Source organism: Pecten maximus, chromosome 10 (assembly GCF_902652985.1).
Source record: "Pecten maximus chromosome 10, xPecMax1.1, whole genome shotgun sequence".
Taxonomy (NCBI): Eukaryota; Metazoa; Mollusca; class Bivalvia; order Pectinida; family Pectinidae; genus Pecten; species Pecten maximus.
This window is the reverse complement of record NC_047024.1, coordinates 1,930,644-1,943,740: the sequence shown is the minus strand read 5'-3', so window position 1 is coordinate 1,943,740 and position 13,097 is coordinate 1,930,644. Positions and strand designations below refer to the sequence as shown.

The 13,097-nt window shown below is 41.0% G+C and overlaps 1 protein-coding gene across 1 annotated transcript in view; it reads right to left on the bottom strand.

Moving 5' to 3' along the window:
- The window catches only part of LOC117335757 (vesicular glutamate transporter 2-like), a 37,387-nt gene that overhangs the window by 22,736 nt on the left and 1,554 nt on the right, over positions 1-13,097 (bottom strand). The gene's annotated exons all lie outside the window — the stretch shown is intronic.

Sequence of the window (13,097 nt, the reverse complement as noted above, 5' to 3'; positions counted from 1 at the left end):
TGTCAGACGATCTGATCACCAAACTAAAACAAAGATGTTATTAGTCAGATATTAAACGTGTCAGTAGTCTGTCAGACGATCTGATCATCAAACTAAAACAAAGATGTTATTAGTCAGATATTAAATAATTCTCGTGAGTATCCTAGTCGTATGTTTAACGAAGTATATCCCTATAGTTCACAACTGTGTACTAAAATAAGACTCCCGTCACAAGACAGCGAGGGTTCAGTGTAAAAAGTAGAAAAATCAGACGTTTTGATGAAAGAAATGTTCTTGAGGAAGCGGATGTTCAAGATAAATTAAAAAAAATCTTCGAAGTTTTTCAAAATCGACAAAGCCTAGTTTCATTTTGCAAACTAAAAATGTAACAATGTTTACAGACGAGGATGTTTATATATTTCTGGTAGATGTATCTACAGTGGTAACCACAAACCTGAGAGGTAAATCATAAAGTGTGGTTTCAACTTCGCGACCAAGAAATACACACTTATATACTATGTTTTGGATTTAAAGCTGCTACTTCTTCTAAGAAGTATGGAACTGATGAATTTAATCCACTCCGAGAGTGAATACAATGCAGAATGTTTTCGCATTAAACATTCTTGAACGGAAGTATTTTGAAATTCATATTCCATTATTCCTTTAAAAATAAATAAATGAAATAGAATAAAAAAAATCCCAATCATTTTGACCCTTCATGAAAAGTTATCGTAGCTTATCAGTATGAATATTGCATAGATCGTCAGATATGGCGAGTCCAATTGTCGAGGAATCAGTTACGTTAGGGACAGCATACAGCTGTTTCCTATAACAGCTGTTTCGCCTGTCTAGGACTCGTCAATGGTAACACGGACACATATGTCTTCCCTCTAGGACTCGTCAGTGATACTAGAGACATCATACAGCTGTGTCTCCCCTCTAGAACCCCTCAGTGATACTAGGGACATCATACAGCTGTGTCTTCCCTCTAGGACCCCTCAGTGATACTAGGAACATCATACAGTTGTGTCTTCCCTCTAGGACCCCTCTTTGATACTAGGGACATCATACAGTTGTGTCTTCTCCCTCTAGAACCCCTTAATGATACTAGAGACATCATACAGCTGTGTCTTCCCTCTAGGACTCGTCAGTGATACTAGGAACATCATACAGCTGTGTCTTCCCTCTAGGACCCCTCTTTGATACTAGGGACATCATACAGTTGTGTCTTCCCTCTAGGACCCCTCTTTGATACTAGGGACATCATACAGTTGTGTCCTCTCCCTCTAGAACCCCTTAATGATACTAGAGACATCATACAGTTGTGTCTTCCCTCTAGGACCCCTCAGTGATACTAGGGACATCATACAGCTGTGTCTTCCCTCTAGAACCCCTCAGTGATACTAGGGACATCATACAGCTGTGTCTTCCCTCTAGGACCCCTTAATGATACTAGGGATATCATACAGCTGTGTCTTCCCTCTAGGACCCCTTAATGATACTAGGGACATCATACAGCTGTGCCTTCCCTCTAGAACCCCTCAGTGATACTAGGGACATCATACAGCTGTGTCTTCCCTCTAGAACCCCTCAGTGATACTAGGGACATCATACAGCTGTGTCTTCCCTCTAGAACCCCTTAATGATACTAGGAACATCATACAGCTGTGTCTTCCCTCTAGGACTCGCCAGTGATACTAGGGACATCATACAGCTGTGTCTTCCCTCTAGAACCCCTCAGTGATACTAGGGACATCATACAGCTGTGTCTTCCCTCTAGAACCCCTTAATGATACTAGGAACATCATACAGCTGTGCCTTCCCTCTAGGACTCGTCAGTGTTACTAGGGACATCATACAGTGGTGTATTCCCTCTAGAACCCCTCAGTGATACTAGGGACATCATACAGTTGTGTCTTCCCTCTAGAACTTCTCAGTGATACTAGGGTCATCATACAGTTGTGTCTCCCCTCTAGGACCCCTCTTTGATACTAGGGACATCATCCAGCTGTGTCTTCCCTCTAGAACCCCTCATTGATACTAGGGACATCATACAGCTGTTCCTTCCCCTAGAACCCCTCATTGATACTAGGGTCATCATACAGTTGTGCCTTCCCTCTAGAACCCCTCATTGATATCGGGACACCAACACTGCTCGCCTTCCCTCTAAAACAATAGCTAAACCAATAGCATGGGTGTGCGTGTATTTTTATTTTTTAATTTAGTCGATTTCATATTTTTTGGGTATTGGATAACATTGAAAGACCATTGAGTGCAGTTTCTGTATTCTGAACCCAGGCCACTATTCACGCGAACACGCCTTCACTAAAAAGGTCGCATATTCAAATGTATAAAGACTTAATCCTTTTACTATAACTTTGAGCCGCCATCAATAAAATAACTATCAACATACCGCTGTATTAACTTTTTAGGATTTAAAACCAGCCATCGTTTGGTATTACAGACTGATGGCTGGATATCAAAAGATAAATATAGGCAATACACATTGGTACGATAGAGTAATGATATATGGCTCGGCTTCTTTCCTTGCTGTCATGGAGTCAATCTGATCAATGTTACATTACCGACCGTCCATTCCCACCTGGTGACCACATTACCGACCGTCCATTCCCACCTGGTGACCACATTACTGTAGAGAATGTTACATTACCGACCGTCCATTCCCACCTGGTGACCACATTACTGTAGAGAATGTTACATTACCGACCGTCCATTCCCACCTGGTGACAACATTACTGTAGAGAATGTTACATTACCGACCGTCCATTCCCACCTGGTGACCACATTACTGTAGAGAATGTTACATTACCGACCGTCCATTCCCACCTGGTGACAACATTACTGTAGAGAATGTTACATTACCGACCGTCCATTCCCACCTGGTCACCACATTACCGACCGTCCATTCCCACCTGGTCACCACATTACTGTAGAGAATGTTACATTACCGACCGTCCATTCCCACCTGGTCACCACATTACCGACCGTCCATTCCCACCTGGTCACCACATTACTGTAGAGAATGTTACAATACCGACCGTCCATTCCCACCTGGTCACCACATTACTGTAGAGAATGTTACATTACCGACCGTCCATTCCCACCTGGTGACCACATTACTGTAGAGAATGTTACATTACCGACCGTCCATTCCCACCTGGTCACCACAATACCGACCGTCCATTCCCACCTGGTGACCACATTACTGTAGAGAATGTTACATTACCGACCGTCCATTCCCACCTGGTGACTACATTACTGTAGAGAATGTTACATTACCGACCGTCCATTCCCACCTGGTCACCACATTACTGTAGAGAATGGTACATTACCGACCGTCCATTCCCACCTGGTGACTACATTACTGTAATGTTACATTAACGACCGTCCATTCCCACCTGGTCACCACATTACCGACCGTCCATTCCCACCTGGTCACCACATTACTGTAGAGAATGGTACATTACCGACCGTCCATTCCCACCTGGTGACTACATTACTGTAATGTTACATTACCGACCGTCCATTCCCACCTGGTCACCACATTACTGTAGAGAATGTTACATTATCGACCGTCCATTCCCACCTGGTGACCACATTACTGTAGAGAATGTTACATTATCGACCGTCCATTCCCACCTGGTGACCACATTACTGTAGAGAATGTTACATTACCGACCGTCCATTCCCACCTGGTGACCACATTACTGTAGAGAATGTTACATTACCGACCGTCCATTCCCACCTGGTCACCACATTACTGTAGATAATGTTACATTACCGACCGTCCATTCCCACCTGGTCACCACATTACCGACCGTCCATTCCCACCTGGTCACCACATTACTGTAGAGAATGTTACATTACCGACCGTCCATTCCCACCTGGTGACCACATTACTGTAGAGAATGTTACATTACCGACCGTCCATTCCCACCTGGTGACCACATTACCGACCGTCCATTCCCACCTGGTCACCACATTACTGTAGAGAATGTTACATTACCGACCGTCCATTCCCACCTGGTGACCACATTACTGTAGAGAATGTTACATTACCGACCGTCCATTCCCATCTGGTCACCACATTACCGACCGTCCATTCCCACCTGGTCACCACATTACTTTAGAGAGATATTTGTACACTCGCTCATTATTACACATTCACTAGCCTACCCTGATAAATACACAGTAATTCACATACTGTCTTAATCCACTGATATTGCCGGTCCTAGATTTGTGTTATGGCGTCGTTGATGAAGAAGACTTTTACCCTCCCGGGACACCTGGTCTCATTTACCTTGTAGTTGTCCAAGACTTAAATCTGAATTTCGTTTATATTTTACATGTAATCAGCATGTCATGTTTTAATTCACTTTGATAGGGACACGGGTCAGAATATACACATTGACTAAAAGTTCTTTTGACACTCATTTTTGAAATTATCCATATTTCACAATTTCTTTTGGCCCATTCTGAGTTTTCTCCATCACTTTCTAGACATCAATAGTTTGATCCCTTAACATCTCACTGAGACCTAGAAGGTCGTAACAATCGTATGATGTATGATGAACACCACGGACAAGTCCTAGAAGGACGTATCAATCCTATGATGTCCCTAACACCACGGACAAGTCCTAGAAGGTCGTAACAAGTGTAACCCTTGGTTAGCGAATATGGAGGAGACCTAGAAGGACGATACAGCTGTATAATGTCCCTAACATCACTGACGAGACCTAGAAGGACGATACAGCTGTATAATGTCCCTAACATTACTGACGAGACCTAGAAGGACGATACAGCTGTATAATGTCCCTAACATCACTGACGAGACCTAGAAGGACGATACAGCTGTATAATGTCCCTAACATTACTGACGAGACCTAGAAGGACGATACAACTGTATGATGTCCCCAACATTACTGACGAGACCTAGAAGGACGATACAGCTGTATAATGTCCCTAACATTACTGACGAGACCTAGAAGGACGATACAACTGTATAATGTCCCTAACATCACTGACGAGACCTAGAAGGACGATACAGCTGTATAATGTCCCTAACATTACTGACGAGACCTAGAAGGACGATACAACTGTATAATGTCCGTAACATCACTGACGAGTCCTAGAAGGACGATACAACTGTATGATGTCCCCAACATTACTGACGAGACCTAGAAGGACGATACAGCTGTATGATGTCCCTAACATCACTGACGAGACCTAGAAGGACGATACAGCTGTATAATGTCCCTAACATTACTGACGAGACCTAGAAGGACGATACAACTGTATGATGTCCCCAACATTACTGACGAGACCTAGAAGGACGATACAGCTGTATAATGTCCCTAACATTACTGACGAGACCTAGAAGGACGATACAACTGTATAATGTCCGTAACATCACTGACGAGTCCTAGAAGGACGATACAACTGTATGATGTCCCCAACATTACTGACGAGACCTAGAAGGACGATACAGCTGTATGATGTCCCTAACATCACTGACGAGACCTAGAAGGACGATACAGCTGTATAATGTCCCTAACATTACTGACGAGACCTAGAAGGACGATACAACTGTATGATGTCCCCAACATTACTGACGAGACCTAGAAGGACGATACAGCTGTATAATGTCCCTAACATTACTGACGAGACCTAGAAGGACGATACAACTGTATAATGTCCGTAACATCACTGACGAGTCCTAGAAGGACGATACAACTGTATGATGTCCCCAACATTACTGACGAGACCTAGAAGGACGATACAGCTGTATAATGTCCCTAACATCACTGACGAGACCTAGAAGGACGATACAACTGTATGATGTCCCCAACATTACTGACGAGACCTAGAAGGACGATACAGCTGTATAATGTCCCTAACATTACTGACGAGACCTAGAAGGACGATACAACTGTATAATGTCCGTAACATCACTGACGAGTCCTAGAAGGACGATACAACTGTATGATGTCCCCAACATTACTGACGAGACCTAGAAGGACGATACAGCTGTATAATGTCCCTAACATTACTGACGAGACCTAGAAGGACGATACAACTGTATGATGTCCCTAACATTACTGACGAGATCTAGAAGGACGATACAACTGTATGATGTCCCCAACATTACTGACGAGACCTAGAAGGACGATACAGCTGTATAATGTCCCTAACATTACTGACGAGACCTAGAAGGACGATACAACTGTATGATGTCCCTAACATTACTGACGAGATCTAGAAGGACGATACAACTGTATGATGTCCCTAACATTACTGACGAGATCTAGAAGGACGATACAGCTGTATAATGTCCCTAACATCACTGACGAGACCTAGAAGGACGATACAGTTGTATGATGTCCCCAACATATCAGACGAGTCCTAGAAGGACGATACAGCTGTATAATGTCCCTGACATTCCTGACGAGACCTAGAAGGACGATACAGCTGTATAATGTCCCTAACATCACTGACGAGTCCTAGAAAGACGATACAACTGTATGATGTCCCCAACATATCAGACGAGTCCTAGAAGGACGATACAGCTGTATGATGTCCCTGACATAACTGACGAGACCTAGAAGGACGATACAACTGTATGATGTCCCCAACATATCAGACGAGTCCTAGAAGGACGATACAGCTGTATGATGTCCCTGACATTACTGACGAGACCTTGAAGGACGATACAGTTGTATGATGTCCCTAACATTACTGACGAGACCTAGAAGGACGATACAGCTGTATGATGTCCCTAACATTACTGATGAGACCTAGAAGGACGATACAGCTGTATGATGTCCTAGCATTACTGACGAGACCTAGAAGGACGATACAACTGTATGATGTCCCCAACATATCAGACGACGCCTAGAAGGACGATACAGCTGTATAGTGTCCCTAACATTACTGACGAGACCTAGAAGGACGATACATCTGTATGATGTCCCTAACATCACTGACGAGACCTAGAAGGACGATACAACAGTATGATGTCCCCAACATATCAGACGAGACCTAGAAGGACGATACAGCTGTATAATGTCACTAACATCACTGACGAGACCTAGAAGGACGATACAGCTGTATAGTGTCCCTAACATTACTGACGAGACCTAGAAGGACGATACAGCTGTATGATGTCGCAAACATTCCTGACGAGACCTAGAAGGACGATACAGCTGTATAGTGTCCCTAGCATTACTGACGAGTCCTAGAAGGACGATACAGTTGTATAATGTCCCTAACATTACTGACGAGACCTAGAAGGACGATACAACTGTATGATGTCCCCAACATATCAGACGACGCCTAGAAGGACGATACAGCTGTTTAGTGTCCCTTACATTACTGACGAGACCTAGAAGGACGATACAGTTGTATGATGTCCCTAACATTACTGACGAGATCTAGAGGGACGATACAGCTGTATAATGTCCCTAACATTACTGACGAGACCTAGAAGGACGATACAGCTGTATAGTGTCCCTTACATTACTGACGAGTCCTAGAAGGACGATACAGTTGTATGGTGTCTCTAACATTACTGACGAGACCTAGAAGGACGATACAGCTGTATAATGTCCCTAACAAAAACCTAAAATATCAAATTTCAAAACAAAAATGAGTTTTTAGTTTTTAAGATTTTTTCATCAAAATTCTAAATTTTGATTTTTTTTGAGTTTTTAGATTTTTAAAGCCACATACTCCCGAACAACCAAAAATTCTATTTGCACACGTGTATTAATGGCAATCCAAGATGCTTTTTACCACTGGCCTGGACGCTTGACAAGGGGAGTCCTTGAGACATCAGTGTATAAAAATAACTCGCCGCATTTATATTCATAGCGAGATTTGTCACGAGAACGAGGTTATAACAACGTGCACTGCACATAAACTACACACATGGCCATTGTTTACATATCGAGCATACGTGAACTTTGCCTAATAATGCTTTCATTTAAACATATTAACAGAATATTCGCGTAATACCCAGGTAACTGAACAAAATAAACTAACATAGTTTACATCTAAATACTTAATTTTAAAATGTAGCAATATGCATACAACAAAACATCGATAAAATCTTAGATCGGTGAAGTTGACAATGTTCAAAATTAACCAGCAATCCAATAGACGTCCGGAAAAATCGGAACTCGAGTCTATTCTTTTTTCTTCTGTCGTTATAAGTTCCAACGAATCATTTCCTTTCATAAGGAAATACTCGGGTTTTGCCGATTCCACACCATTTTGTGTCTTTATTTTTGGCAGAGTCTGTCTGCGTTTTCGCAGTTCCACGCTTGCGGCGTTCCGCCATTTTGTATGGACTGTAAAACCCGCCGTTGCATTGTGGGACTAATTTTCAGAGAAACTTGGTCCGGCAGCCACAGTTATTATTTTTGGGAATTCCCCGTATACTTTTATAAATACACAGTTTCTTTCAGTTTCTGATTCACGATAATCTGTTAGGTATGTATAAAGTCTGAAAACTGTAAAAAGCTCAAAATGTAAACATTGATATATGTTTCTTCGTGAGTATGTGGCTTTAAGTTTTTGTCTGAAAACCTAAAATATCCAAAATTGTTTGGCGATTTTGAGTTTTTGGATTTTTGGACCTTTGCCGTTGAAAGTTCCAAAATGTCAAAACTCGTTCATCTCATCAAAGTACTCGAATGACCACGATCTCCAGAACCGCGAAACCGAAAGTAGGCAGCATGGCGGCACCATAATTATAGGATGACTCTATAGTATTTTGTCTTCATAGAGTGTGTTGGACACATTAGAGCAGCTGTATATCCATTCCTCTATTATTAATCGAACAATATCTACGTACTATGGGTCGCCGTTTTACTATTTATTAACAAAACTGGATATCCATAATTCATTTTTGGATATCCAAAATTCGAATTTAGGATATCTTAAAGTGTTTTGAATTTAGGATATCCATAATTCGAATTTTGGATATCCTTAATTCATTTTTGGATATCCATAATTCGAATTTAGGATATCCATAATTCATTTTTGGATATCCAAAATTCGAATTATGGATATCCTAAATTCCATGTATTTTTGGATATCGATAATTCGATTTTGTGATATCCAAAAATGCTCAGTGTTATCAAATTGGATTGCTCCCGGCACTACTACCGGTCAAAACCGACCCTTGTTACGAACTTGTAAATACGCGTAATGGACCGGAAACAACGTTTACGAAATAGAATACAGCAGAGGAGTTCCAAAGGACAAACTTCCCCAGACAGTTAGGCCCTTACATACAACATTTACCAAAAGTTACTACTTAGGGTGCTCCGACAAGTCAACGGAGGAATTTGTACAAAACAGAACATGGCGACAGACATACTGCGGCACATTAGGGGGAAGATGTTGGCAGCGCAACGTTGTTTATCATGTGACGACGTTTGCTGCAACACAATAAACGCGCCCGCGGGAACAGGATGTAGCAGGGAGAAATCATTAGACAGTAAAATATTAACATTTCCCCGATTTATGGATATCCATAATTCGAATTTATGATATCTTAAAATGCTTTGAATTTAGGATATCCAAAATTCGAATTTTGGATATCCATAATTCATTTTGGATATCCATAATTCGAATTTTGGATATCCAAAAATGAATTATGGATATCCAAAATTCGAATTATGGATATCCAGTTTTGTTAATAAATAGTAAAACGGCGCCCCATAACGTACGGTTCTATGTCGACATCTTGTGTGAAAATGAGTCACGTAATTTACTTTCGGCTTCGAATTCGCTGATTGCAATCGTGGTCATTCGGGTGCTTTGAAGAGATGTTTGAACGGAAGGTTCAAAAATCCAAAAATCTAAAAATCCAAAAATCCAAAAACCCAAAATCGCGAAACGATTTAGGATATTTGATGATTTAGATTTTAAGTCAAAAACCTAAAATTCTAAAAATTCAAAACAGTTTTGAAGTTTTAGAATTTTGGTCAAAATCCTTAAAATCTAAAAAGTCATTTTTGGTTTGAAATTTTATATATTAGGTATTTGGTCAAAAATCTAAAAATCTAAAATTCTAAAACATTTTAGAATTTTGATTTGTTAAATGTTACACGGCCCATTTACCTATGTTTTTGTCACCCTTAAGTTACAGAGCAATGGTAATGTTTCACGTGGGCCATATGATCTGAGACCCGTGTGGACCGCCCAGCTGTTGTACTGGGTACCGATATTTACTTGTCGAATTAGCGGGTGATTCAACAGTGTTTACCTAGATTAACAGTTTACAACACGTGTAACTTTTGTCTGGTAAAGGTCAGAACTGTTGATACAAATAGTTTTACCAACAGACTAGCGACACTGCCAACAAGATTTCTCAGGCATGGTCGTCTCTGATATTAATGATCATTTAAAACAACATGTCACTTTAATATTTTGATATTTTGTTGCTTATGTTTTGTTTCTGGTATGCAAATACTTATTAAGGGTCATAAACAAATGTTTTGGGCGGTAAATATTAAAAACATGAAGTTTAACTTACAATTTATCGGTATTGGAGTCAGAGAACCTAGTATCACAAAGCCTTGTTAGATTACAGAACGTCCATTCAAGTTTAGTGTTTTTGATTATTTTGTTCTTTTGATTTTTAAAATGAATACTTTCTTCACATGTGAGGGTTTCATTCATGTTACGAATTTCGCTTTTCTGAAAAAAAGAAAGAAAAAAAGACATATAATATGAAATAGTCTTCTGTTGTACAGTGATTCGGTTTGAAGATATGAACATATATGTTGTTGCCGCTGTATGCCCAGCTAATTTATGATACAAGATTATCTCCCCTAGTTCGAAAATATAATGACCAAAATTATGAGGCTCAATTTAATTGATAATTTGTATACTCTACAGACAGGGGGACGGTCTAGATAATTGTTATACTCAAGAGACAGGGGGCCGGTCTAGTTAATGTTTATACTTTACAGACAGGGGGCCGGTCTAGTTAATTTGTATACTCTAGAAACAGGGGCCGGTCTAGTTAATTTGTATACTCTAGAAACAGGGGCCGGTCTAGTTAATTTTTATACTCTAGTGACAGGGGCCGGTCTAGTTAATGTTTATACTCAAGAACAGGGGGGCCGGTCTAGTTAATGTTTATACTCTAGAGACAGGGGGTCGGTCTAGTTAATGTTTATACTCTAGAGACAGCGGGCCGGTCTAGTTAATTTTTATACTCTAGTGACAGGGGCCGGTCTAGTTAATGTTTATACTCTAGAGACAGGGGGACGGTCTAGTTAATGTTTATACTCTAGAGACAGGGGCCGGTCTAGATAATTTTTATACTCTAGAGACAGGGGGACGGTCTAGTTAATTTGTATACTCTAGAGACAGGGGGCCGGTCTAGTTAATTTGTATACTCTAGAGACAGGGGGCCGGTCTAGTTGATTTTTATACTTTACAGACAGGGGGCCGGTCTAGTTAATTTGTATACTCTAGAAACAGGGGCCGGTCTAGATATTTTTTATACTCTAGAGACAGGGGGCCGGTCTAGTTAATTTTTATACTCCAGAGACAGGGGGCCAGTCTAGTTAATTTTTATACTCTAGAGACAGGGGGCCGGTCTAGTTAATTTTTATACTCTAGAGACAGGGGGCCGGTCTAGTTAATTTTTATACTCTAGAGACAGGGGGCCGGTCTAGTTAATTTTTATACTCTAGAGACAGGGGGCCGGTCTAGTTAATTTTTATACTCCAGAGACAGGGGGCCGGTCTAGTTAATGTTTATACTCTAGAGACAGGGGGCCGGTCTAGTTAATTTTTATACTCTACAGACAGGGGCCGGTCTAGTTAATGTTTATACTTTACAGACAGGGGGCCGGTCTAGTTAATTTGTATACTCTAGAAACAGGGGCCGGTCTAGATATTTTTTATACTCTAGAGACAGGGGGCCGGTCTAGTTAATGTTTATACTCTAGAGACAGGGGGCGGTCTAGTTAATGTTTATACTCTAGAGACAGGGGGTCGCTCTATATAATTTTTATACTCTAGAGACAGGGGGCCGGTCTAGATAATTTGTATACTCTAGAGACAGGGGGCCGGTCTAGTTAATTTTTATACTTTAGAGACAGGGGGCCAGTCTAGTTAATGTTTATACTCTAGAGACAGGGGGCCGGTCTAGATAATTTGTATACTCTAGAGACAGGGGGCCGGTCTAGTTAATTTTTATACTTTACAGACAGGGGGCCGATCTAGATAATTTTTATATTTTAGAGACAGCGGGCCGGTCTAGTTAATTTTTATACTCTACAGACAGGGGCCGGTCTAGTTAATTTTTATACTCTAGAGACAGGGGGGGGGGGGGGGGGGGGGCGGTCTAGTTAATGTTTATACTCTAGAGACAGGGGCCGGTCTAGTTAATTTTTATACTCTAGAGACAGGGGGCCGGTCTAGATATTTCTTATACTCTAGAGACAGGGGCCGGTCCAGTTAATTTTTATACTCTACAGACAGGGGGCCGGTCTAGATAATTTCTATACTCTACAGACAGGGGGCCGCTCTATATAATTTTATACTCTAGAGACAGGGGGCCGCTCTATATAATTTTATACTCTAGAGACAGGGGGCCGGTCTAGTTAATCAGACCAGCTATCTTGTAGGTATCACAGCTCTGTTTTGTTTAGTGATTAATAAAGTTTAATTAGATGATCAGGGGGAAATTGGTATGCATTCATTGAAAATAAAATTAAAATGTGGTGCGCATGCGTGTGATGTAAAAACATATATCGTTAAATGAGAGGTCTTGTATCTGAACTAGAAAGTGTTAATGGAGGTTTGGTGAAGACCTTTTCAATTAAATGTATTTATGTAGCAGTGGCATTGACCGTGGCGACTAATACAATTATTGGAAAGTGTGTAGAAATCGGATATAATTCCATCCATACATCACGTGACCCCAGTGTATATTACCTGTCTGATACACCGTTAATGTTTACGTTTAACGTGTCAGATACCTAGACTAACAAACATGTAAGTAACATATACAGCCGTGATAGTGGGCTGTCGTGCGTATAAAATGATAGAATTAGAATTATTTTCTCTTAA